The following is a 26793-nucleotide window of genomic DNA, read 5'->3' as shown; positions in this document are numbered from 1 at the left end:
ATTAGGAAGAGGAAAATAATAAACTAGATGATTACAAGGGAACTGGGTAATTATAAAACCATTCCACGCTGTTTATTCATGTTCTCAGAAGACACTTGCCACAGTTTTGGCTTATAATTTCCTGACCTATCTGTAATGACACCCAGGCTAGTCTCAGTGACCTTCATCCTTGGATTGACCAGAGGTTTGCAAGACAGGAAAACAGGACTGCCAAATGACACACTAAAGAGTTTTCATGTGAACTCCCTAATGACATTTCACATACAACATTTGCTTCTGTCTGAATGTGAAGAATCTAATACAAAAACAGATCTTCTCTCAATTTTGAAATTTATAAAAGATTGAGTTAAAAAACACATTTGATGTTATTTTAAAAATGTATCTGAAGGTGACTGTGCATTATGGCAGAAGTCACACAGCCTGGTGCAGGCGCGTGCCCCCAAGGCTCCGCTCCCAGCGCCACAGCAGGAGAGGTGCAGCCTCCTAGGCCCTCACATCCTTGGTGCACTCCACCCCTTCGCCCCTCCCACCACCCCTGGGTACAAATGCAGATGGCCTTTTCTGCAGTTTGTGCCTGGGTTCTATCTACAGACAGAGTCTCATTGAATTGTTTAGCTCCTCACCATTGATGAGGTTGGTTCTGAACTCAAATCCTCCTGTTTCAGCCCCCCAGCCACTGGGATTACAGGTGGGTGCCACTGCAACCCGAAAAAAAAAAAAGTTATGGTTTTGTTAAAAAAAAAAAGCACATAGATTTTATACCCCCCCACCCACACACACACACGCATGAGTTATTTAGGCTTTATCGCCATCACCAGCCCAGGATGGGACTAGTTGTTTATATTTTTTAAAATTCTACCAGTAATTCTGATATCTATCCAGGGTTGAGAACCACAGTGTGCAGTGATTCAGGGCAACGTGGTCAGTCTCCTCCTCCCTTTGGATGCCAGGTTTTTTTATCTCCCATGCACAGGGTTTAATGGGCAATGGGGTTGCAAGATTTCATGGAAGATACCTGCTCATGGCTTTGGCCTCTCCTTTCATTCTCTGCCTTCCCAGGAGAATCAGGAGACCTGGAACAATACAAGCATCAATTCTGCCCAAACCCCACCTCTCTTTCTCTAATTGTGATGATAGTTTGCAAGAGAAGCCACCTGAAGTAAAAAAGCTGGATTCATCTCTTAGCCTTTAATGTTTGATATAATCACAAAATATAGTGTAATGGCTAATGAAACACTGAAAAAAATTGATTATACTAAAAGATGTAAGCACTTATTTTAATTAAACAGCCTGGGATTACATTCTGCTGAATTCAGATTTTAAATTGTGTATTGAATTTATGCTATATTTGTGCTCTTCCCATCTGCATCCAGATGTCAAAGCTGCTCTCCTAGAATGTCACAAAGGCCACCAGGCAGAGGAGACTTCTCAAGAACAAGGTCACAAAGATCATCCTGTTTCTGTATGTCACCGTCACCAAGTACCCAACGTTTCAGCCTCAAGATAGACAAGTTGCTCAAGACGTTGGTGTGCCAGACAAGAACCACCACTGCGTGCTGGAATACAAGAGGGGGACATGGTGGCTCTGCTAGCAAGGAGTGCACCTCACTGAAGGGGCAATTGTAGACTAATTAGTGTTAAACATATGCTACTACCAGGGCAAGGTGGGCCTGGTACACGTGAAGAATGTGCTGGTGGTCAGGAGACCCAGGCCTAGCCTGCTCTCAGGGAAAAATTTAGCACCTCAGTGCAGTGGAGCAGATTATCACACTGTGCAAATATCTCACCTACATTTATGCCTCAGTGTTGACCCTGATAACAACATCAATAGCTGGTGCTCCTTCCCCGACACCCTGGGCTACTGGAGCTTGCTGCTCATCTTCTGCTAAGTAGGGCTGGACAGATAGCCTGAGTATGTGACCTGTGTCCTGGAGAAGCTGATGGAGGCCTGTAACCACCCCCAGAACAAGGGATGGGGAAGACCTTCCAGAAGAAGCTCATGATGGCCTTACTGAAAATGGATTACCACGGCCTGGTAGTCAGGCTCATCCAGGACATTGTGCTCCTGACCACACCTGTGGAGGTTGTCCAGTGCTAGCAGGAGCTGGCTGAGAAGCTTGCCAAGGTCTCCAAGCAACAAATGGACACTTTTGAGTCTCCCCACTGTGACAGGAATGGGGTGCTAGAGAGTGAGGCCATGTGAATTTCTTGTTCACCTGGAGCCACCAGATCAGGGACAGCTACCAGGACATCATGTACAAACTGCACATTGGCATGGACAAGATAAAAAGCCCCATCACCAAGCACTGGAATCACCTCATGGGGATTCTAATCCTGGTGAACTCTCTGGACACCCTGTGAGCAGCCACCTTCAGCCCCTCCCAATTGATGACCTGGTAATCTGAAAGGGTGCTCTGAGCACAAGCCTGCAAGCAGCCATTGCAAGCATGGAGTCCCGTGCTGTCACCCTGGGCGTAAGGAAGGCCACTCCCATGGAGGGGGTCACCAACCAGCCCCAAACCAAGAACCTGGATGTGTGAGGCTCTGTCCTTCTCTGCATCCAGGGTCAGCCGAGGAGATCCTGCAGATTCTTTCTAATCAAATACCTTTCTATTTAAGTGTAAATTAAACTTAAAATCACTTAAAAAAAAGACCAGGGAGGGGACATGAGAAAGTTGGTATGTATTTAATTTTTAATGGACTAAAAAGATATTTTAAAAAAAATCTTAGTAGGGGCAGATCCTGTTGAGGTTTTATGTCATTGAAACACTTTTTAAATTATGTTACAGATGTATACTGGTATTAAAGGCCGTGGTTGCTTCTGCTTCCCAGTCTACATTTTACAGCCAGTAAGGAAGACTCTGTCAGGCATGGCACATTCTCACTTCCTGTTCCAAGACAGTCAAGGGAATGGGGTGGAATGATGGGTCTTCAGTGAGTGGACAGCCCTGTGGCTGTCTCTCCTGCCTGTGGCAACTCTATCCTCATTTCTGTTGCCCTCTGCCTTTGCCTTTTGCTATAGTAAGTTATCATCCACAAAGCATGTGAGTCTTCTGTGACCTTCAGTAGGCAGTTAAGTCCCCCAGTAGTGGGTAGGTGACATTGAGATGTGTCTACTAGTAGATTAGAGTAGCTGAAAGGTGATGTTTCTATGGCTGTGTGCAATTCATCATTTAAAAGAACAGTGTCACTTGAGGGTAAGAAGGTCCTGCAGCTCTTGTTCATTGAGTAGTATCCCCTTTGGGGGCAGAGGTGCTCTGTAGCTCCTGGGTAGAGAGAAAGCCTTACCACCTAATCAGAGCTCAGAGGCCCCCAACTTTCTGCACCCTTTTTAGAGACCTGGGTGTCCTTCCAAGTAATGCCATGCATAGGAATACAGAGGTAACAGCTGCTAAACTCTACAAGTCATTTTGTCTAAGTTGAATGCTTGTTCCCTCCAGTGTACCCATGTCTCCTCTGAAAATAATTTTGTAGGTAAACAGTTTGGGCACAAGGTAGAGACCATCTGTGCAGGCTGAACATTTTACCACATGCAGTCAGGAGCTTGGTTGTCATGGAGCTTGGGTCATGCTGGAATGATTCCTGCCATTACCCAATAGATGCAGCCTCCTAGAAGGAGCAAGAGGCACGACTGAAACCGATGGATGGCAGAGTGAGGGCTCCAGTAAGGGGCTAGACACACACTTTGTCTTCTGAAGGGCATCTGCCTTCAGGATGCCAAACCTCATGGTTTTCTGAAAGATCTTAATTACTTAGTTAATCAATATGTCATTCCCTGTTCAGGTGGAATATTGTTATACAGCCACTTATAGATGTATTAACAACCAACAGACCAAAATACAAACATTACATATTTTATGCTGCAGGAATCAAAACACAAAGAATGACCTTACATTCTGCCTTTCCACGCCTCACCTTCATTTGTCTACAGATTACTTCTCACCTTTTCCCTAAAGAAGAAAAACCAGTGTGGCACCTTAACCCATGAACATTTCTCCTCAGGGACTTTAAATACTTTCCTATGCAACATGTCTTGTAGCAAAAATAAAATTCTACAAAAGTTATAGTAAATTTTATTTGGATATTTTAACCTGTTAAGTTTGTGCATTTTTCGGTGCCCACCCAATTGAACTTCAAATAAAACAAAAGCAAAACCTAGATAGCTTTGAATGAGACTGTGATGCAGTCACCATGCATTTTCAGTTTTCTGCTACAGCCTGCTGGTCCATTCATGAAGCAAGCTTGATCTCACTTTTTAATCAGCTAATCATCAAAGATCTTCCATGTGGCTGTCAGTGTGTATTGAGGGTGATACTGGTGTAGTAATAGTGAATGACTTGGAGATTTTATGCAGATTTTTTGTGACCCCCTGGCCTTGTTTGGGCATAATTCCAGATATTCTGGCACAGTTTAACAATGGGTTGTTCCATGGCCCATTCAATAATGTGACACAGTGGCTCTGATAGAACCAAGTTCATGATGGGTTGTTTTGGTCACAAGGTCACACAGTGTCCTGTGGTTAGGTACTCTATCTAAGGTTTCCATAGCATTCCAATGCTGTTGCTTAAAGATGTACAATTCTCGGCTGAAATAGTGTATCCTTGGTCTGGAAGTTCGGGTGTTTACATTGAGATTTTCCCATTGGGGCTTGCCAAAAATTCAACATGGCATCTTTTCCCAACAAAAATAAATCCAACACCAAAAGATCTGCAGGGCCATGTGGTCCAATAGGCATCTCTACTGTAGCCTTGACCCAATGAGGATCCATTCTTTTTCTTGTCCACTTTTAAGTCATTAGACTTTGAATGATATCCAGGTTGAAGCAGTATTCCCAAGTGTAGAATACGCTGCTTTCAGAACCAAAATGCACCAATCAAATTTTGTTTTTGTCTTTCTGATGAGAAGAGCAAGGTCCAAAATTTATCTTTTACTTTGGATGTGATGTCCTGGCATGTCCTTGACCACTGCCTGGATTAAGAAAATTTCCCAGCTGGGACTGAGAAATGAAGCCAGTCTTTCAGCAGCCTTTCCAGCAGTTAGAAGAATAGATTCTCTCAGACTGAGAGATTGGGATAATCCAACATAATTGGCTCTTGATTCTACCTGCTTAGAATAGATCTCTCTTCCTTAAAAATCCTACATCCTTGATATTATTTCTAGGCTTAACCAGATGGTGGCATGATTGAGCTCCTGGCCATACCCTCTGGCTATTACACCACTTGGGGGTAGGGCACACAGAGAGCACTTCTCAGTTCCAAGTATTCCCAAAATAAACCCTTAAGGAGATCCTAACCATGAAATTGGCCCCTACCATCCTCTCAGAGTGTGTGAGGTGCCACTTTCCTCAAGTCCAGAGATGAGCTCACTGGGAAGGACCAGTGGCCATAGTACCAGGTACACTTTATGCTATTTCCCAGTCTGCTTGCTTGTAGATAGGATATGCTGTCTGGAGTAAGGTGAGATGGTCAGGCTAAGTATAAGTCATTTTAATTATTTGTTTTAAAACAAAGGGATCTATAGTGGCTAAGCTATATTCAAAATTTCTCATTTCAATTAGTTCTTCAAATGCAATAGTGTTTACCCTTCTCTTCAGTGTGTGTGTGTCTCCATCCAGTTATGTGTATGAAACAGTTTGTGGGGGTGTGTTAGTCAGCTTCCTGTTACTCTAAAAAGTACTTGAGATAATTGTAGAGAGAAAAAGTTTATTTTGGCTCATGATGCTCTTCCTTTCACCTGCTCTCAGGTATCTTCCATTATCAACCCCATGGGTCTGTGCCAGTTTTGCAACCATATTAATTACCAGTTTAACTCAAGTTGGAATATTCTAGCTATTATTTTGGACTTAGCTCTATTACTATATTTAAAATGTCACTATTTTTAAAAGCGCAGACCTAATTATCCTTTAAAAATCCATGTGTTCCCCACAAATGCCAAACCCTGACAATGTGGCTCATTGTAGACACCAATTAAAACCAACCATCTTTTCTTTTCCTTTCGCATTTTTATTGGATGTTATCATTGTACATAATGAAGGGATTTGTTGTTACTTATTTGTACCTGCACACAATAAAAATTAATTTTTATATTTTAGATGGAGAGAGAGAGAGAGAGAGAGAGAGAGAGAGAGAGAGAGAGAGAGAGAGAGAGAGAAATACAAAGTTATCAGTCTGCAAACTGTAGATACGGGCAGGCTATATTTTTTGTTTTAATTTTTATCTTCACCATCTCTTGCCTACCTCTTTAATATCAAGAAAATTCACAAGCAAATATAAAGTCAGGGAATTTCTAGCTCTTAAATAAATTCAATAAACAATCTTTAAATGAAAATAAAAAGATTTTATACTGCTTAAAAATTATAATTTTCTAATAACTTTTAAAGCTTTGTTACATGGTAAAAGCCTAAAATGTGACTTTGGGACATTTGGGCTATATGATTAAAAAAATAAGACCTATCTACTTATGTATTATTAAGTTTTTTAAAACTTTTTTTAATATTTAATTTTTAGTTGCATTGCACACAACACTTTTATTTTATTTATTTATTTTTATGTGGTGCTGAGGATCAAACCCAGAGCCTCACATGTACTAGGCAAGTGGTCTAATGCTGAGCCACACACCCAGACCTGTGTTATTAAACTGTTTAAAGGCCTTACACCAATCTTTGTTTATTTGTACACTTAAAATCTATAAACAGAGAAGGATAAAATGAACAAACAAAAACTTTTGAAGAAGTTAAAAATCTGACTTGGAAAAATAAAATAGGGCAAGATTAAAGTTAGTAGACCAAAAGTCCAGGGCCAAAGTTTCTGACTTGACCCAAACTGCAAACTCCATTAGGGTCCCACTGGGATTGAAGTGGACATCATAAATGGCCACTTTAGGATCCACCAGATCCAAAGGAAAGGGACATTTAACCACATGATGCAGCCTGGATATTGAATGATTGAATGTGTTAAGGCTTTGATTCCTAGTGTGGTGCTTTTGAGAGGTGGTAGAACTTTAAGAGGCACAGGGGACATGCCCTTGAAGGATATTGTGGGACCCCAGACTTTTTCTCTTTCTCTTGTTTTCTTCCCATGAAGTGAATAGTGTTTTTCTTTGCTACATCTCCTGCCATGTGTGTGCTGCCTCGCCAAATGCCTAAAAGCAATGTGTCCATCAGATCATGCATTGAGACTTCTAAAACCATGAATCAACATACACCTTATCTTCCTATAAGTGAATTATCTCAGGTGTTTTGACATGGTGACAGGAAGTTGACTCCATAAACTGTTTTATACATGTAATTGGAGACTCACACAGCAAAGACAAGCGTGAACTCTTTTGCATTTGGAAAATTGAAGGGAGGGGATTTGAAGATAGTGTATACATTATAACTTCTTTTATTTAAAAAACAAAATAGTCAAAAATAACTTGAACTTAGCCTGACCTTCTCACCCCACCCGAGTCAGCAGATCCTGAGACAAAAGCTTGAGTGAAAATATTTATCAGGGTGTCTGAGCCAGCAAGTAGGAGTGAGAGACAAGAAGGATGAAGCATAGAAGGATGGAAAACCAATACAAGGATGAGTTAGGAAGTTGACTATAGCTCCCAGAGAATGGTTTCTGACTTCTTCCTGGCTGTTTGAGGTATTGTATGAAAGATGTTTCAGGATATTTGGAGGAAGAGAGAAAAGCAGTTATTCAGGAGCATATGCTGTATTAGTCAAAAGTCCACTTCTAAAAGTTACTCCTCCATACTTCTGGGATGGACAATGAACAGGCTTCATAGGGCCCCGAGAAGCTCCAGGAAACATTCTGGAAGCTCTAGAAGAGGTGGGAGGCATGGGAACCACGCAAGGTGCTGGCAAATTTTCACTCACAGGAAGCTGTGAGAGCCACCAACAGCAACTGGAGTAAGGAACAGGAAACTCCCAAATGCACTGAGGTGGCATCCAAGAGATGTCTGATGCATACACCAGGTTGAAAACTGGTCTTGCTTTAACAGCATCTTTTTATACAATTTATATTGTTAGCAAATTGCTGATCCATAAGCAGAAACTTCATGTAAAAGTTAAATGAAATAAGAAGATTTTGCCAAGCACTCTCCTGGACATTGCTCTCTCTATCCATGAGAAGAGCCAACATTTAAAAAGAAATGTGATTTGCTTCCAGTGTCAAAGTAGAAATCAGATCTGAAAAATATGTACTCCAAGAATCTGTTCTAGAAAACTCTTCCTAGGTTAATGTCATGCAGAAAATGAAGAATCAAATAAAACTGTTCCTTTTTTACACATGGGTAAGAAACCATTTCCGCAAAGTTCAGGGCACCTCTAACTTTTCAGAAACAGCTATTTTAGGTGTTGCAGTTTAATGTGCAGTTTCAAAACAATGTGAATTTTTCACACTGAGCTCTAACACAAAGCTCCTGAAAATGCTGCTTCTCTGAGAATATAGTACTGATCCTTTTATGGTCAAACTAGGCTGCAGCAAACAGGTAAGATCCTACATACTCTTTCACTTACTGAAAGACTCTAGGTAATAGAGTCAATTGGATCCTAAACCTGTCAGCTGAGGAGACAAGAACTTGCTATAAAACCAGTCCTTGGGAGACTCTAGGTAATTTTATTATTATTTTCAAATCCTGGCATACAGCTGCTCCACTCCTCTCTGAGAATAAAGTATAATTAAATTCCACGTTAACCTTAGAGGGAAGAGCTAATGGAAAACTATCAAAAGAATTAAAATCCTTCTTGCTGGAAATGTCATGGTGAAGGTGCACAGTGCTTTGCTGGAGCTCGAAGGCAGCAAGCAGAGAAAAGATAGGCCTTATGTCTAGTCTTCTGTGAGCCCTCTCCATTAATGCCAGCCTTAGTTGGACAAATTAAAGCTTAGAGGTCAGATATTTAATTTTATTTAATTAAAATATTAGCATTAAAAATGTATACTTATAAGGATTCTCAGCAGACACAAGAGCTTTGAAATATCTCAACACGTTAAGTTAGATACTATTTCCTCTATCCACAAATAAAGCACCTGAGGCCCAGAAAGAGGAGGCATTTCTTTGTAGTAATAATCCAAGGAGTGTGATAGGGTTGCATTCAAACTCGGGCCACACTATACCATCATCTCCCTTATTTGTGGCTTCTCTTTTTGCATTTTCAATTACCCATGGTTAGTTGAAGTTTGGATATTTTAGATAGAATATTAGAGAAATAAACAGTTGGTTATGAACTCCCAATTTTACCCCAAATACAGATTGCAGAATCACATCGGTTACACATCCACATTTTTACATAATGCCCTAAAACAGTTCGTAAGTTTTGGATACCATTTATTATATCACATTTTTACCATTGTAGTTTGAGGCTTTCAAAAAGGCACCTGCTTCTTCCAAGTTCAGCTCTTTGAGTGTAGATTTTGCTGTGTTCCTTTCTGTAGTGGTGGAATGTGCAGGGATACCTCTGGTTTGCTACTGGTAATAGTGACACATTTATTCTCTCTTTATCTGTCCTGATGTTATATGTTCATTTTCATTTGATTGTGCGAATTTTCAATATGTCCTTGGTAACTTCCTAATTGGCTCATGGGTTATACAGGATGGTTCTATTTAATATTCACATTTAAAGATTTTCCTGGGGTCTTGTTGTTTACTCCTGATTCATTTCATTATGGGAAGAGAACATTCATTTCTCATTGCAACCTCGATTCTCCTGAATCTTTGAGGTTTCCTTTGTGAATGGGGACATGGTCTCTCTTGGTGAGTGTTCCATGTAAACCTGGTGAAAATGCATGTTCTGTGATTATTGGACAAAACAGTCTGTGAGTGTGAATCATATCCAGCTGATTATGGAGCTATTAAGTTTCACTGTCCCTTCTGACTCCTGCCTGATAGATCTGTTTACTAGGCATGCCAAATACTGATACAAAGTGTCCAATGCCAATATCTTCGAGTTGGAGTCTTCAGTTCTAATAGTGAGTTGATCTATTTCTCTGTTCAGATATGTCATCTTTTGCCCCTCTTGTTTGAAGCTCAGTAGTTTGGTGGATACCTATTTAAGAAAGCTCATCTTCCTGGTGGAGCCTTCCTTTTCTCCATACTTAGGGTCCCTCGCTGATGCCAGACATTTTCTTTGCTGTAAAGTCTACTTATCTGAAACTATGTTGGCCACTGCTGCATTACTAAATTAGCGTGACCCAACACAACTTTACTCCCCCTTTACTGCCATCTCCTACGTCACTATGCTTGAAGTGAGCTTCTCGCATACAACATGTAATACCCTTGTATTATTTTAATTGACTCTATCATTGTCTCTCTCTTTCAAATGGTATATTTATATCATTGACATTTTAAGCATTGCTATGTTAGGGCTAACGGCAGATGTTTTATTATTTATTTTCTGTTTGTTCCTCTGGTGTCTTGCAAATCCACTTTGACTTTCTGGAGCAGTTGCTTGTGTATTCTTCCCAGTGCTGCCTGGGTACAACAGTGTGCATTTAAGGGCTGTTGTGGCAAACTTCTATGAAGCACTGAGAACTTGAGTGAGGCCACGAATCTGAACACTCCTAAAATAGAGTTATCTTAAACTTGCTTTTCACACATTGAGCATCAAATACAATTTGCACTTCAGCTGTCCCATATTACTTAAGAAACTGAGCAGTAAGAAATAGTTTATTATATGTGCACACATTTTTAACCCATCTCAAAATTCTTTCATTTCTGAAATTTTAAAAACATTATGTTTTTTCTGCCTCCACAGTTACATTTGAAGAAAGTTCCAGATAGACAACATATAATTCACCTTGCTCTGCCAATATCTGTGTTTTGATTAGTGAATTTAGACCAATAATGTATAATGTAATTGATTTACCAGCATTAAAGATTTTCATTTTATGTTCTTTTTTTTTTTTTTTTTTGAGAGGGGTCTGTTTCTTCTTGTTTTAATTATTACCTTTCAGATATTTGTTCAGTTGGTTTTTGGTCTTCCTGTGAGTTCCTTGAACCTTCTCTAGAGTTCTGCTTTGACACATCTATGGCATTTTCCAGTGCTTCTCTGAGTGTTTTTTATTAGTTGCTGTTCTAATTAACCTCATCTACTTATCCCTTCTCCTACTAGTTCAAGTGAGTTCAGAACTCTCACCTCCAATATTGTGGGTTTTCTTGGATCTGCATAATCCCTATATCAGGGTCTCTCAACCTTATTGCTATTGACACTTTGAATCAGATCTTTCAGGGTATTGGGCAGGGGGCAGGGTCCTGGAACCTAGAAGGAGAAAGCAGGAATGCTGCTAAGCATCCGACAATGTGTAGGAACCCCCCCACACACATACACACATATGACTACACTCTTTGGAGATGGGAACCTTGGATTTCTCATCCAGATAACAAGCAAAGCAATCAGACTTCCCCAGGTCATGACCCTTCCATGTTTCCCCTGTGTGTAGGAAAGTGCTACACCACTCTACAGCAGTTCTTTCAGGAGGAAAATTAGAGAAATGACAGTCTCTCCCTCACTGCTGCCTGTTATGTACCAGAGTGCAGTACCTAATGTGGAAAATGGCAGTGAAAACATATTTAATAAGATAATGGAAAGAGTAGCCAATTATCCAGTCCTTATCAAGTACTGTCCAATGCACTTCCTATGCATCAAGTCATTTATTTATTGCAATGACTCAAGGAGGCTAGTGCCATTACTCTCTCTGTCATATACAGGAGGATTGTGAGGAACAGAGGAGTTAGGTGACTTTCTCAGTACCCTGGGGCAGCATCCCAGGCTCTTGGAGTGGAGGGGATCCCATAGAAATGTTAGAGTGAGGTTCCAGAAGTGGGAGGGTTTCTGGGCTACAGCGAGGGAGTGGGAGTGGCAGCCCCAGGAGCCAAGGTCTCAAAAGAGGAGCTGTGGCCCCATCAGGATCAGCAGGCATAGTGGGCACCTATTGGCCCATCTCTCTCCTGTTGCCCGACACCACCAGCATGCACAGGGCTAAAGAGCCTGGGGACATATCTGTAGGGGATGCACAGAACACAATAAGAAAGGGGAGAAGAGACTGGGTGGGAGAAGTAAGCAAAACACTCCAGGGCCCAGTAGTCCCATCAACTGTGCTCCTGCTGGTCCCACCCCTGGAGTTTCTGTTACAGAGAACCAGAGTGGTGAGCACCTTCCTTGGGATCCATGGAATTGGCTGGGGAAGAGGGTCCATCACCTAGGCCTCTGACCTAGGTACAGCACTGTGCCCCTCACTCTGCAGAACCCAAAGGACTTTAATAGAATCACTACTCCTTTTCTTAGCTAAATTTTTAATTGTACCTATGATGTGCTATGTGCTATGCAAGGTGTTGGGGACCACTCTGTGACCAACACAAACCCTCTCTCTACCTTTGTGAAGCTGAGTTCCAGCAGGGGTACCAAGTAATAAGTAGGGTATAGCAGGGAAAAAAGCAGAAGACTAAACCCAGTGAGTGCCTGTGGCATGGGCACCTGCTTAGGTAGTGCTCAGGGCAGGCCTTTGAATTGGTGGAATTTGCAGCTAAAACTGGTAGAAAAGAATCACTCTTTATACAAACGCTGAGGGAAAACTCTGTTAAATGAGTAGAGCAATAGAAAGAAGCTTGTAGTGGGGCTGGATAGAGAAGGCAGGAGAGGTAGGCAGGGACCAGGCTACACTCCTACAGGGAGTTTTCCTTTATTCTGTAAGCTGTGAGCAGTGGGTGAGGGCTGGGGTGAAGGGGGTATAAGTGAAATACTGAAGGGTTCTCAGCAGGTGAGACATGTGCCTTGAACTTTCATGGCCTGGGAGTGAGGCCCCCTCTTATTTTGGACCCTGCTGCACTTACCATAGTCTAGTCCCTGCCAAGTGGTCTCACTTTAGAAAGATCTTTCTGGCTGCCCTGGAGAGAGTATAGGATGGGACAGGGGCATGGGGAGGTGGTGAGAACCCCAACTACATCACAGTCCCCAGGTGAGGTGATGAGAGCAGCATCCTGGAGCCCTTGCTGAATGCCCATGCTGGGGTTCTGGGGTGGTGGCTGGGCTTTCCCCATGAATGAGAGGGACAGATATTCTCCTTCAAGGTCACAGCAACCATAAGGAAGCTTGGCTGCAAGGTAAGTGGTCTCTCCCAATGCCTCTCTTTCTTGCATAAAATAAAAGCCTGTTGCTGAATGTATGTCATTGGTGCAATGAAGGAGAAGGAATGTGGTCTTATGTCTTGGGCAGCCCCCTATGCTGTCTGGGGCAGGTCCATCCAATTCAATACTCCCTGATGTGGGACAAAGGCTTTGGAAGGCCATCAGGACATCAGGATATCTAGGGTGTAGTAAAATCCCAGTGTCAGGACTGCTGGCACTATCCTCTGTTTGCTTGGAGACTCTGAATAAGTGATTGATCTTTAGGGAGCTTTTATTTCTTTGTTACAAATGAGAAAACAGGTAAGCAGGACCATGGTTTGAGATGAGTCTCACAGAAATACACATCAGACTCCTTCTCTGATCTGGGAGCAATGGAGAAAAGAAAAGGCTGGCCAGACCTTGATCCCAGGGAGTTCAGAGGTCACAGGCCTGAGGTTTGCTGTAACCAAAGCAACCATCTGAGACAGGCATTCCTGTTCCTAGGTCCCTTGCATTGGTGAGTAAAAGCTATAATTTGCAAACATCAGAGCTGTGTATCAACTAAAACCCTGCAAGGTTAACGAGTGGCTAGGTGGATTCTTGGCCATGGTCCTGGACAATGCTCCCATGGCATCTAAGAAACCTTCACAAGCATGTGATTCTCAGGTCTTTTCAGGACATTGAGCCACACTCACACACACCAATGTAACCCGTTCTTATTAGAATGATCTCCTGGGGTTAAATGATTACAACATGGACATCCATTATTGATGCTGCTGCCTCATCTGGAGAGATGGAGTGTCACACCAACAGGTTGACAATACTCAGAGATAGCATCACCCAGAAAGGGTCTCATTCTTTTGTCCCTTGATAAAGCCAATGAGTTGGGAGATAAAGTGACAGCAGAAGAAAGAGCTTTATTTATTGACCAACAGATGGAGCAGGTGATGTTCTCATGACCAATCAATTTCTAACCTCTGGGAATTGAGAGTAACAGATATAAGACAAGGTAAGAGAGTGGGGAGGAAAAGGACTGGTGGAGATCCTCAGGAACTTGGTGTCACCTCTTTTTGCCCTTTTCATGGTCTGGTGTTTCCTGCCTTAGCCACTGGTAGGTGTCTTTAGACCTCAGGGAGAAGAAGGATGCAGGACAAACAAGGAGTAGCCTTTTCCAGGTTGGTTCAGTGATGAGTAGGACAGGAATCCACAGGACCATGTTTTTCAGATGGTGGGAGGGTCCAAGATGGCAAGAGCTGGAGTGTCAGAGAGAGAAAATAGACCAGGGGACAAATTCTCCAGAACAAAAACAGAGCAAAGAGGAGACAGGGACAATCCCATGTCCTGCCATATTGGGCTGTGGGGAGCTCGGTGGTCACATTAGCAACAATGGAAGTGTCATCTTTCAGTGTGGGCAACAGGGCAGAGTTTCCCCACCTAATGGGACAGGCCTTTCTCCCATACAGTGTGAGCCTCTAGGTGTGGTCCCTGTGCAAGGGAACCTAGCAGGAGGAACAGGAAATGGCCCCTCAAGGAGGAAGCAGGGTTAAAAAATGAAGCTAGAGGCCAGGGACAAATCCCCTAATCTACATCATTACAAGGGGCTTGAAACTTGGGGAGCACAGTGGGACCAGGCAGGAGCATCTGGGTGGCCCAGAGCTAGCAGAATGGCCTCTGCTGGAATCTTCCCATCAAGTAGCTGTTCCTCTCGGTGCCATTATTTCCTGGGTGCAGAATGCACCAGAGTTCACCACCCCAGTGAGGAGAAATTGAGGACATCTGGGTACTTCAGCTGCCTGGACACTCTGTCCTAGGCAGCTCCTGTGCCTGGCTAACAGGGCTTGGAGGGGCAGGGACGTGGGACTCTAATTAAAAGTGGGCTGAGCTACAAAGAATTTTGAAAGTCACACACGAGAAAGCACACTAAATACCACACACACCCATACACACAATCCATACAACTCACAAATGAGCGTGCGTGCACGCACGCACACACACACACACACACACACACCAAAGGGAGGCCGATCATTGTCAAATGCTGTCATTAACATGGAGCCCTTGCTGCAGGCACACTCCTCTCTGGGATTGACTGGGACAGAAGCAGGATTCCATCCCACCTCCCTCTCTCAAAAAGGCTGGAGCTGTGACAGTGAAGGCTGATAGGAGAGAAGACCTGAGTGAGTAGCCACAGGGCATTCATTATCCACAGAGTTGTCTGATAGGGACAGCCACCACTGTCAGATTCACTGAATATTTCAACAGTCACTTGCTAAGCACTTGGGCATAGTAACATTTCCAAGACTCACAGTAACCCTGTGGCCCCTGTGGCAAGGACTGTTAGTTATTTCCAATTGACAGCTGAGAACACTGAGCCTCAGAGCAGCCCTGAACACACCAGAGACCACACAGCTAGCCAATGGCAGAACGGGGGTGTGAACTCAGGACCCTATGTCTCCTAGGCTGATGTCACCAGAGCACTGTGGAGGCAATGCTGAGGGCTGAAGAAGGTTTGTGGAATGCATTGCCCATGGATGTGTATCCTGCCTCTGCCTCCCCAAGTCTTAAGAGCACCCCATGGAGACTCTGTGTCAGACTCAGAAGGACTTTGGTCCTGCAGGTCCTGATGCTGTTGGAGGTGGTGGGGTGGCCCTAGGAAGAGGATCTGCACCCAGAACCTCCCCTTCTGCCTTCTGCCAAACACCTCTGGCCTTCTTTTCCTGCCTTTGTCTTCAGTGGAATCTCTGGAGTCTACCCCACAGATTCTGCATAAGTAGCCCCTCAAATGAAATCAGGGTATTTGGGGAGCAGCATCCTCACTCTCTCCCTGGAGCCTTGAGGTGTGAAATGCAGATAAACACACCTGTTTTAAAAGTAAATGGAGGCACTTTCTCCCCAGGGCCCCAGCCTCTTAGGATGGGCCTCTGTCACAGCAGGCCTGGCTTTCTGCTTCCAAATGAGGCAGTTTCCCCTGGAGTTCCAAAGAACCTGGGGCTATACGTATGGAACAGAATGACCATGGCAGCATCCCCTGAACAAGTACAAAATCCAGCGCTGGTCAGAGGCTTGATCAGCATGCCCAGCACTTGCTGGGTTCAACTACCATATGCCATAAATCTCATCAGTTCCACCAGGGCACTGGGAATGTTGCCACTTGCTCACTGTGAGGCAGGAGGCTAGATTGTCTTCATGCCCCTTCTGGCTCAGATTCTCTGAGCCTCTGCCATCAGCATAGACCCAGTTGGAATACAGGAAGATTTGTGAATGAGGAGCACGGGTCCCTGAAGCCTGGACCTGCAACTGTCTGCCAATGACAACCACATTTTATTGAAACAGACCCTACTTGCAGGCCATTCCTGACTTGTTCTCCAAAGAGCTTGGAACAGAGAAGAGGAACAGGAAATGCAGTCTGTGAACACACCACAGCAGGCTTTTCCCCACCTCCCCTGAGCTGAGGGCTGGGTATGGGCTTGGCTACACCCAATCACTGGGGTCCCTCAGACGCTCCTCCAACTCTGCTAGCCCATGTGGCCCCTAATGCTCCTCATAGTCACTGGCTGCTAAAACCCACACATCCATTTATTTTCCTGTTTAGTAACTATTTATGAAGATATGGCCATTCCCCAGCACTGCTGTAGGCTCCAAGGAAATCTGTGAGGGAGATAGAGCCCTTGTGGAGTTAGTCTTTCAATTCAGTGAGAGAAAAAGTGTTCCAATATTTCAGTGTCTTTCATGGCACAGAGGAAAAAAAATAAACCAGGAAGTGGTGGGGTATGGGTGGTTTCTAGTGTGAGCAGAAGGTGGGCACACGGGGTGCAAAACAGGTCAGCAGGCTGTTCATATGATTCCATCCTGTGTCACTAGTACCCATGGGCCTAGATCTGTGAGCATTTATATGCACTGTCAATAACAAGGGGACCTGGCTGGATTTGAAGATTGAGGTGCCACATTATGAAAGAATAATGAGCAGCATCCTTTTGGGCAGTGCCAGTTCTCACACCCAGGTTTGAGATTGAGGAAGAAAGGGACTTTACAGCAGTTAACCCTGTCCTTAGAAAAAAGGCCACCTTGAACCACAGGACACTTTCCTCCACTCTTCCCAAGGTGACACAGTGTTTGAGTTTGCAAGAGTGTGATGGGGAGGAGTCTTTCATTTTGGGTGAGGGGAACACTTCCAGTGTTTTCCAAACCTTTCTCATAACTTTACATTTTCCTCTGCGCACCTTCTGTACTTTTATTTTTTGAATATTTTTATTTGCACATATGTATATGTTTTTCTTGTATACATGTATTTAAATAAATATGTTCTTGCCAGGGACCAGGGGAGGGGGCAATGAGTAATTGCCATTTAATGGGGACACAGTTGTAGCCTGGGAAGATTAAAAAAAAAGTTCTGTAGATGATTGGTGCTGATGGTCCTTGGGCTACCCTCAAACTCTCCATCTAAAACTGGTCACAATAGCAAATTGCATGTGTGTATTTTACCACATTATAAATTTTTAACTCAAAAGGAACACACAAACAAATATCACCATTATTACATAGAAAAATCAAAATTATTTCCCTTAATAGAACAAAATAGTAAAAACAAAACCATGAGAACAAAATATTCATAGTTCTAGCCTGTCATGGTCACCAAAGGGCATTCTGAATCAGAAGTCACATCTTAAGTTTCAAATGAGTATTAGTAAAAACGACAAAGTTGATTAAATCATGCTAATACAATACTAAGGCTTTCTCCTTGAAAATCATCAAGGTCAAAGAGGACTGACTTGGGAAGTGCCTTCACTGGGGTTAGTTCATTCTGTCCTAATGAAGGTTCCCCTCAGCCCCTAGGTTTCTTCCATTCCCCTCAGCAGTTTTTTGAAAGTCTTTCTTACATTTACAAGGAAGAACTAAATGCTAGATTTGGGAGAAGCAAGAAGACAGGATTTTGGCCTTTTCCCCTTCTTCCAGTTCCCTCCCTCAGTCAAATAGCTGGCTTTTACCTGTTTTCATTATGATCTTCCTGTAGACCTTGTTTTTTTTTTTTTTTTTTTTTTTTGACAAGAGATCTGTTGCTTTCACAAATATACTGTTGTTCTAGAGGAAGCTCCAAGTTTAGGATTCCTGGATTCACTGTTAACTGTGATCATCCTCAAACCACACATGTCCATCTCCTTCTATTATTTTCTGTGACATGTTTTGCAGGCAAGATTTACTTGCCCCAAATCCACTTTTCATCCTCCTTGTGACAAATCTTATTCTTTTGATGAGAACTCCCCCACCTTTTCTCAGTCCCTGCCATTTTGCTGGGTTCAGAGATGGGCATGTGACTTGGTTCTAGCCTATAAGAAGTCTTAAATCCCCTGACAATTGCAATGGGTTAAGATATGGAAACTTTACTTAATTAAAGTTAATAAAAACCACTTCTTAGCTGTTATCTGAAGACAGCTATTCTCTGTCTCCTTCTGTGGCTGAGAAGTTACAGTGTTGAGTTGGAGCAGCTGGTGGCCACCTTACTATAGGTGAACAATATCTACTCTAGAATGTAACCAAACCAGATGGATGCAGAGTTAAAAGATGGACAAACAGAACTACATGGTGACTTCTTTTGTGTTCCTATATCTAGCCATACCCCCATCATGCTCAAATCTATGACTCGATAAAATTCTTGGCCTGCCTAATCCAACTTGAGTTAAGTTTCCTATCACTTACAACGACCCTGATTGATACAATTTTCAAATAAAATGTTCCTTAATGTCACTGTTTCTCACATGCTCTTGCAAACAGTAAATATAAAATACTGTACTTGGAAAGGACCTGACTTTCAAGTCTTTGGGGGGCAGATTTCTTTTCCTTTAGATCCTAGGACATAGACCCAAGACCATCAGCAGTTGAGGGCCTGAGCTTGGGTAATTTCTCTTCTTTGTTGCTTTATAGTTGTCAAATGTAAAATGTGCCCCATAGACTTGTAGTCCTTAGCCCTGCCCAAGGTCTGAGATCTGTCACCAGCTCAGTTCTGACCTTTTGCACAACACTGGTATTCTTGTATCTGAAGATGTGAGTCCATTGGGCACATATCTGATTCATCCAAAAACAATATTTAGCTCTTGGCTGACATGCCATCTTGACATAAACATCTGAGCTCCTGAAAAGATGCTCCAACAGCTTGATGGCTTTCTAGGTTAAGAGTTGGCTGCTCACCAATCCAAATATTTATGCCTCTTTCTTTTTACTATGAACAGGGCATTTGAAGAACTGTAGATTTATTGAATGTTCATTGAATAAACTGGTTTACATAAAACATGCAGGAGGAAATTTTCACTGTACTTCAATATATAATTTCAGTCTGTTTTCTGATGAGCCTGCTATGATGGAGATCATTATCCTAGGCTACAGTGGCCTCATTATTTACCCCAGTCAGTAAATTCAAGACTGAGCAGTACCACTCGGGGGTGCAATGGAAATTCTTCTCTCTTGATTCCCCAAGAATGGACTTTGGAGTTGGGGAGACCCCCTGCCCCGCCATAAAAAAAGAAAAAAAAAATGGAAACAGGGTGAAGCCACAGAATCTGGCTGCATCCAGAGGGAGGCCAAGGCCTTTGGACAGCTGTACCCCTCTGTCTACAAACCTAGTGACTTGAACAACAACAGTGGAAAGTATAAAGTGTAGGCGATCACTCAGGAGAGGTGGTGGGGGGTGATTAAGAGCAAACTATAATACTGGGGGTAAGTAAAGGTTTGCTTTCACATGGTATTTTAATGAAGCCCATGAATCATCTCTGGGTGAACAGTGAAGCTTTGCCTATGGCTGTACTTGCTGGTGACAAATCAGTCCTAATAAAAATAGCATGGTTTCTTAAGAAAATTGTAAAAAGTGATAGTATCTTGCAGTTGAGCTCATAATGGTTCCTGATGGTCAATGCTATAAAAAGATTAGATATAAATATCATTATATAAAATGACAGCACCAAATTCTGAATTTGAAGAACCTTAAACATCAAAGGAGCAGGCTGTGACTCAGTGGTAGAGTGCTTGCCTAGCATGGATAAGGCACTAAGTTCGATTCTCAGCACCACATATAAATAAACAAAATAAAGCTCCATCAACAACTAAAAAATATTTTTACAAAGGAGCTGGTTTAAGATTAATTTATAAATAACTAACCCTATTCAAATTTGTTAAAAGTGAAAACAATCCATTTGGAAAGTACAGCATTTCTAGGAAGTTATCATTAAAAGAGTATAAGAACATACTCTTCTCAAGGGAAGCAAATGCCCAAATACTCTCCCCAAACTTCCTGCACCCCAGTTTAAATATATTATTATGGGGTCCTGGATTCGAGTGTTCTTTTTTTCTGAACTACAAGTGAAAAAAACTTACTCAGGGTCAATTTATAGGAAGTCAGTATCACCAAAGAAACTCTCAGCCGCCTGAGGTATTATTCACAAAGCACAGTTGTTAATTGCTTTCTTTTACCCAAATTGAACATACCAGTTTCACCTATACTACATCCTAAAAACACTTAATTTTTAAGCTCCAATAATATAAGAAATACTTTTTTTATTGCTTACTCTGTCATCAACCATATATTTTATCCCCAAAGTTTTGGAGGCCTCTTAACCCTGACCGTTTATGGTGGGTAGGGAGAATGCTCAGTGTCCCCAGAGCTCAGAATTGTGGCATTCACACAGTTCTCTTCAAGGTGTTTGAGCTTCTCTGCACTGTGGTGGAATTACTAAATTGCTTGGCCACTCATCTGTTTTCCTTTACTGGATATCCCTGAGGACTCCTTAGCACAGGAAGGATGACAAGAGTGGTGGAACAGCATGACCCAACTCAAGATTCCAGCTAGGGGTCATGACAGAGAATCAGCAGATCATGAGCACACCCAGAAAAACAGATAATTAATGTCCTGGGATCTTGTCATGGTATGAAGAAGCCCACAGGTATGCTCGGGCTCAGTCCACCAGGGAAACAGCCTTATGAACAGGAGGACAGTAAAGAAACCCTAGGAGGTTAAGGAAAGGCAGAACATTTAGGAAAAACTCGCTCCACCAGATTGGTGTTAATTCTGGAAAGAAGACCAAGATGACAGGAGCACATGCATGCACAAACTAATGTGTCTTGTGTGTTCAGAAGAAAGTGATTGAGCCTGGTATCCTATAACATGGAGGCTGAGGCAAAAGATCAAAGCTGCCATCTGCAACTTATCCGGACCATAAGCATTTCAGTGAGGCCCTGACTGTAAATAAAATAGAAAAAAAAAAAAAGGGCCGGGGATGGGGCTCAGTGGTTAAGCTCCCCCAGGTTCAATCCCCAGTAAAATAAAAATAAATACTGGGGTTGAAACCAGAGAGGAAGATCCCACTGAAATCCATTGAAATAGCTATATGCAGCACTCAGATGTTGTTCTCCTAAGTCTTTAGGGTCCACATAAACAAAACTATGAAAACAGAGAACCACGTCATAATAGGTAAAGTCTATTCCTTCAGAGAGAGGCCAGTGTTGACCAGCTATCTATTTTCCCCATTTCAGTCTGTATAAAATCTTAATTCCAGAAGGTATCATGAAAGAAAAAAAAAGGTCTAAAGTCATTTTGAAAAATTAAGTCACAAAAGTATACATGTGTGAGATTGTGTGTGTGTGTGTGTGTGTGTGTGTTTAAATTTTTTATTTGGTACCAGGGATTGAAACTCAGAAGCACTCAACCAGTGAGCCATATCCCCAGCCCTATTTTGTATTTTATTGGGAGACAGGGTCTCACTGAATGGCTTAGTGCCTCCCAGTTCCTGAGGCTAGCTTTGAACTTGCAATCCTCCTGCCTCAGTACCCTAAGCCACTGGGATGACAGGTATAGGCCGTCATGCCCAACACAAAAGGATAATTTTGGAAAAATAAAATAAGTCATGGATTTAGCACCCAGTGGTATCTTCACCTAGAGAATTACAATTTATCTGAAGTGTGGGAACTGGGAACAGAGTGACAGAACTTAAAAGAGAGATCAGGAAAGACTTGCATAGATAAAGCACTTTATAATGCCACAAAGGACACATTTCCATTATTGGGAGAAAGACAAATTATTCTGCAAAAGGTATTGGGACCATTTTGAAGATGCCTAATGGTGTAGGTAACAACATGAAATCCAATCCCGTCTCACTATGTACATCAAAATAAACTCATGATGCTCTGATAGATCAAACGTATCAATCATCAAAGTCCAGGAACAAAACAAATGAATGTGTACAAAGTATAGGAGGATTTCTAAACATCAATGTGGAAAGCAAGAAGGCAAAGTTGGTTACTCATGCATGTTTTGTATGTATATGGAGGTGTGTGTGTGTGTGTGTGTGTGTGTACATGTACACACATACACCAGCACATATTGCTCTTGGACTTTGGTGGTGTTCAAGTAAATCTTTGAAATAATCAAATTCATACAGACAGGAAGTAGAATGGTGGGTACTGGGATGAGGAAGACGGAAAAGTGGCAAGTAGTATTGAATGAGGACAGGTTGAATTCATGAGTAGAAAATCCTGGGGAAGGACAAACAATGGTGATGGCTGTATAATAATGTGATCCTCTTTGGTGCCATAGAACCATACTCCTTTTTAAAAAGTTAACATGTTAATTGTCTCATATCATGAACATGGACAACTGCACCTGGGTTAACTTTTTTTAAGCACCATCTATATCCTTTTTTTAATGTTTGTTTTTCTTATTTGTTGATTGATCTTTATTTTATTTATTTATAAATGGTGTTGAGAATGAAACACAATGCCTCAGACATGCCAGGCAAGTGTGCTTTGACTGTGCAACAGTCCCAGCCCATATGGTAACTTTAAAAAAAAATGTGTCTGAGATACAATTATGTAGGAATATGTATACAGATATGCCAAAATATTTTTTAAAAAATAAAACACCAGCGGGGCTGGGGATGTAGCTCAGCAGTAGATTGCTCAGCTAGCATGGGTTTGATCCTCAGCACCACATAAAAATAAGTAAATAAAACAAAGGCATGTGTTCAACTACACCCTCCCCCCCAAAAAAAAAAAAACTAGTAAAAATATATTTTATATATGCATGTAAAATGATTACAATGGACAACTTCAGGTTAAAATTAAAAAAAATGCCACAGCAACAATGAATATCTTATTTAAATTGAAATTCTTGGGCTAAAGGTAGGCATGCAATTTAAATTTGGGCATATTTCTTGAAAAATTCTCTGCAGGAGAGTTATGACAATTTTGTATTGCAGTGATCAGAGCATGATAATTCCACTTTCCAACACCGTTGACATTAGATTTTCTCACTCTTTTTATTCTTTGTATTTGATAGGCAAAAACACACATGTACTTTAGGTTTCCTTTGTATTACCATATTGTGAGGTGGAAAGTCATCTCAATTTTTGGTATGTCATCTTTTATAAAGAGCTGCTATTGGGTTTTGCCATTCTTATCGGCTGTTTGTTTCTGCCTGTTAAGTTGTAGGAGCTCCGTATGTGATTAAGCTCTGGTGAGCTGTGCAGACACCCCCAGGAGCATCACCAAATTCTATTTTCTAGCAACTGGTAACAGTTTTCCCTCTTGCATAGAGCCCTTTGCCAGCTGGAGAATTCTGGTTCATCTTCTCAATTTGCAATGGAAGTCAAACTTTTTCCATGGATCCAGCAGGTGTCTGTCCTTAGAGGGAAGGGTTCATGGGCGGAGCCTGGACTCAGGCTGGGTTTTTTCAGTGGCTGGAGGAACCCAGGCCTCTACTGGGCCCCGGCTCCATTGCAGGTTGGCAAGGTGGATCTGGGCCAAGCCTGAACTCCGGCAGTGGTGGGCTGGTGTCAGGTCAGACCTGTGGCCATCCTGTGCCTGGGCTTCCGCCACAGGTGGTCATGGCACATATGGATGGATCCTGAGCTCTCAAGCTTGTCTGCTGGTGAGTGGAGGCAGTCCTGGGCTGAGCCTGAGGACCTACAGACTTAAGCAGGTGGCGGGTAGAACCTGGGCCTTCCTTGGGGCCTGGCTCCTGGGCAGAGCTTCAGTGGCAGCAGGGGTCTGCCAGTGGCTGGATGGAACCAGGTGTACCCTGGCCACAGTCGCCAGTCAGGTGTGCAAGGTGGTCCTAAGCCGAGCCTAAGCTACAGTGGCAATCTGGTGGGGTCAGGATGAACTCTGACCTACCCTGTGACTGGGCTAGGCTCCTGGAGCCTCAGGCAAAGTGAATCTGGTTGGAGTCTCAGCTCAGGCGGGGGTCAGCTGGTGGCAGGATTGAACAAGGCCTACCCCAGGTAAAGACTCCCATGCAGGGGGAAGAGGCTGGTCAGGGCAGAGCCCGAGCTCCAGCGGATGTCAACCAGTGGTGGGACGGACCTGGGCTTACCCTGAGAACGGGCTTGCTAGCAGTTCAGCAGGGCAGATCACCCTGGGCCTGACCTCCACAAGGGTCTGCTGGTGGCTGGATGGAACTGTGCTGACCCTTGCCCAGGCTCCTGTCCAGCTGGCCTCAACTGATCATGCAGGAGCCTGAGCTCTGCAAGGTGTTCACCTGTGGGCAGAAGTGGTCCAGGATCTGGCCTGAGCTCTGGTAGGGGTGGGCTGGTGGCAGGAAGGAGCCAGGCCTACCTTGGCCTACCTTGGGCCAGGCTCCCAGGCCTGTCAGCCAAGCTGAAGTGGGCTGGGGCCGAACTCAGGCAGGTGTCTTCCAGTAGGTGGAGTCAGTGCTGGGTGGAGCCTGAGCTCTACAGGACATCTAAAGGTGGGCGGAGTCATTCCTGGGCTGAGTCTGAGCTCCAGGAAGGGTCAGCCCAAGGCTGGATGGACCTGTGACTACCCTATGCCCTGTCTCATGTGCAGTAAAGCTGTGGCGGATCAGGCCTGTGCCTGACCTCCTCAGGGGTCCGCAGGTGGTGGGATGGAATTGTGCATACCCTTGCCCAGGCTCCTGCGCAGCTGGACTTGGCTGATCAGGCAAAGCCTGAGCTCTGGTCTCCAGCATGGTGTGGGAACCTCCTCCTGGCACTCCCCAGGCTTCCCTAGGCCTCCTCATTCTGCTACTTAACCAGCAGCCCAAGGATCCTCTTTAGCATTAAGCCTCTATAGGAAGCAAAGCCAGTGGTTGTTAATACAACCCCTGTGCAGATGTCAGTTTCATTTGTTCAAGATCAGGCTATCCAACAAATTGTCCCAAAATCCATCAATCCAGCTTCATAAATAGTAACTAACAGCTAACCACAGCAATGGCTTATTATGCCTTCCACCCCACTGTCCCAGATCCAGCCCAACCTCACTAACCTCCCACCATGTACTGTTCTGGCACCAGCTCCAGGAACAGGCATTGTGTGCTACAGTGCTTCCATATCAGTACATTACTCAGCTATAGCAGTCTTCATATGTGTGTATAGCAGTCAGCTCTAATTTTACTGAAACATTTGGTATCCAGACCCAGGCAAGTCTTCCATTCAATGGCATAATCCCATCAGTATCTGCCAGACAGCCCTGTAATTGCACAATATCACTGTTTGAAATTATACTGTGATTGCTTTGTAAATGGCAAATTTTATATCAATTGCAGTTATACTAATTGTTATAACAACTGGAACATGAAAATGAAAGGCAAAAAGCAATAAAGGCATGCACTGACAGAAATACAGAAGATTTTATGCCTAAATTAGAGAAAGGAAAGGGGGAGAAGTATATCAATGGCATAGCAAGGGATGTAATTGCCAATGTCAGGATGTCTTAAAAACTACTGAGTGTTATGAGGAAGAAATAATGTGTTCCTTAATATGTAAATGTGTTAGCTCTAAGAATTTTGAATAAAGCTCAGAAAGATAGACATGGATGCATTTGGCAGATAAAGCTGAAGTAAGAGTGCAGCAACAAACAGCAGGAAGACTAATTTATCTTCTCAGATTATTTCAGACTTGCTTACTAGGCCAACACTGGCTTTGAATAGTGGAGGAGGAAACTTGCCATTTACATTTATAACTAAGGAAGTAGTAATTGGCTTCACACACAGGCAGAGCAGACAGACAAGAAGAGAGAATCAAAGGCAGCAGCAGAATGGATGATTCTTGAGGAATTGGGACGATGTTTGATGTGCATCATCAACTCTGCAGGAAAAGCAAAATGAGACCTCCGTACCATGAATTGCTAACTCTTGCACAAGACTGATAAATGGACCTGTACAGAAATGTTAAGGATGCTTGACTTTCTGGAAGATAGTTTAACAATTCCTGTATTTAAATTCAGTTCTTTTTAAAAAAGAAATATGAAATTATAATATTGAAAGAGAAGAAATGAGAACATTTTAAATCTTAGTTGATTCTATGCCGTTCTAAATTAGATTTTTCTTTTTAAAAAAATTCTTTCCTGTATAATATAGATTCTTAATTTCCTTAAGTGTCTTAAGAATTAGATGTCCTATTCTTCTGATTCTATTGGCAAAGAACATTTATAAATCACTATAATATAATTTATATTTATAAAGTATTGTGTTTTATGACTTTGTTCAGTAGAAACAGCCAAAGCAGCATTGGTATTGCCTAGTCATTCTTTGGTTCTAGATTTAGAATAAACACAGAGAGAATGTCTACATAAACAAATTATGGAACATATTTGAATGACATATTGTTTTTAGAAAAGCAATATCTTTTTGAGAAAAATTAGCTTTCTTAGGGTGAATTCTGGAATATGCTATTTTTACTTTGAAAAATCAGAAGGGGAAGAAATCCC

At 42.7% G+C, this 26793-nt stretch overlaps 1 pseudogene; it reads left to right on the top strand.

Annotated features, from left to right (window-relative positions):
- The first annotated feature begins 1972 nt into the window (after window positions 1-1972).
- Window positions 1973-26191, top strand: LOC124094100 (protein lin-54 homolog; annotated as a pseudogene).
- The last annotated feature ends 602 nt before the right edge of the window (window positions 26192-26793 follow it).

Source organism: Marmota monax, unplaced genomic scaffold, assembly GCF_021218885.2.
Source record: "Marmota monax isolate L192 unplaced genomic scaffold, Marmota_monax_Labrador192_F-V1.1 WCK01_AAM20220418_F8-fsc00255, whole genome shotgun sequence".
Lineage (NCBI taxonomy): Eukaryota > Metazoa > Chordata > Mammalia > Rodentia > Sciuridae > Marmota > Marmota monax.
The sequence above is the reverse complement of the archived record's forward strand: the minus strand, read 5'-3'. Positions and strand labels throughout refer to the sequence as shown.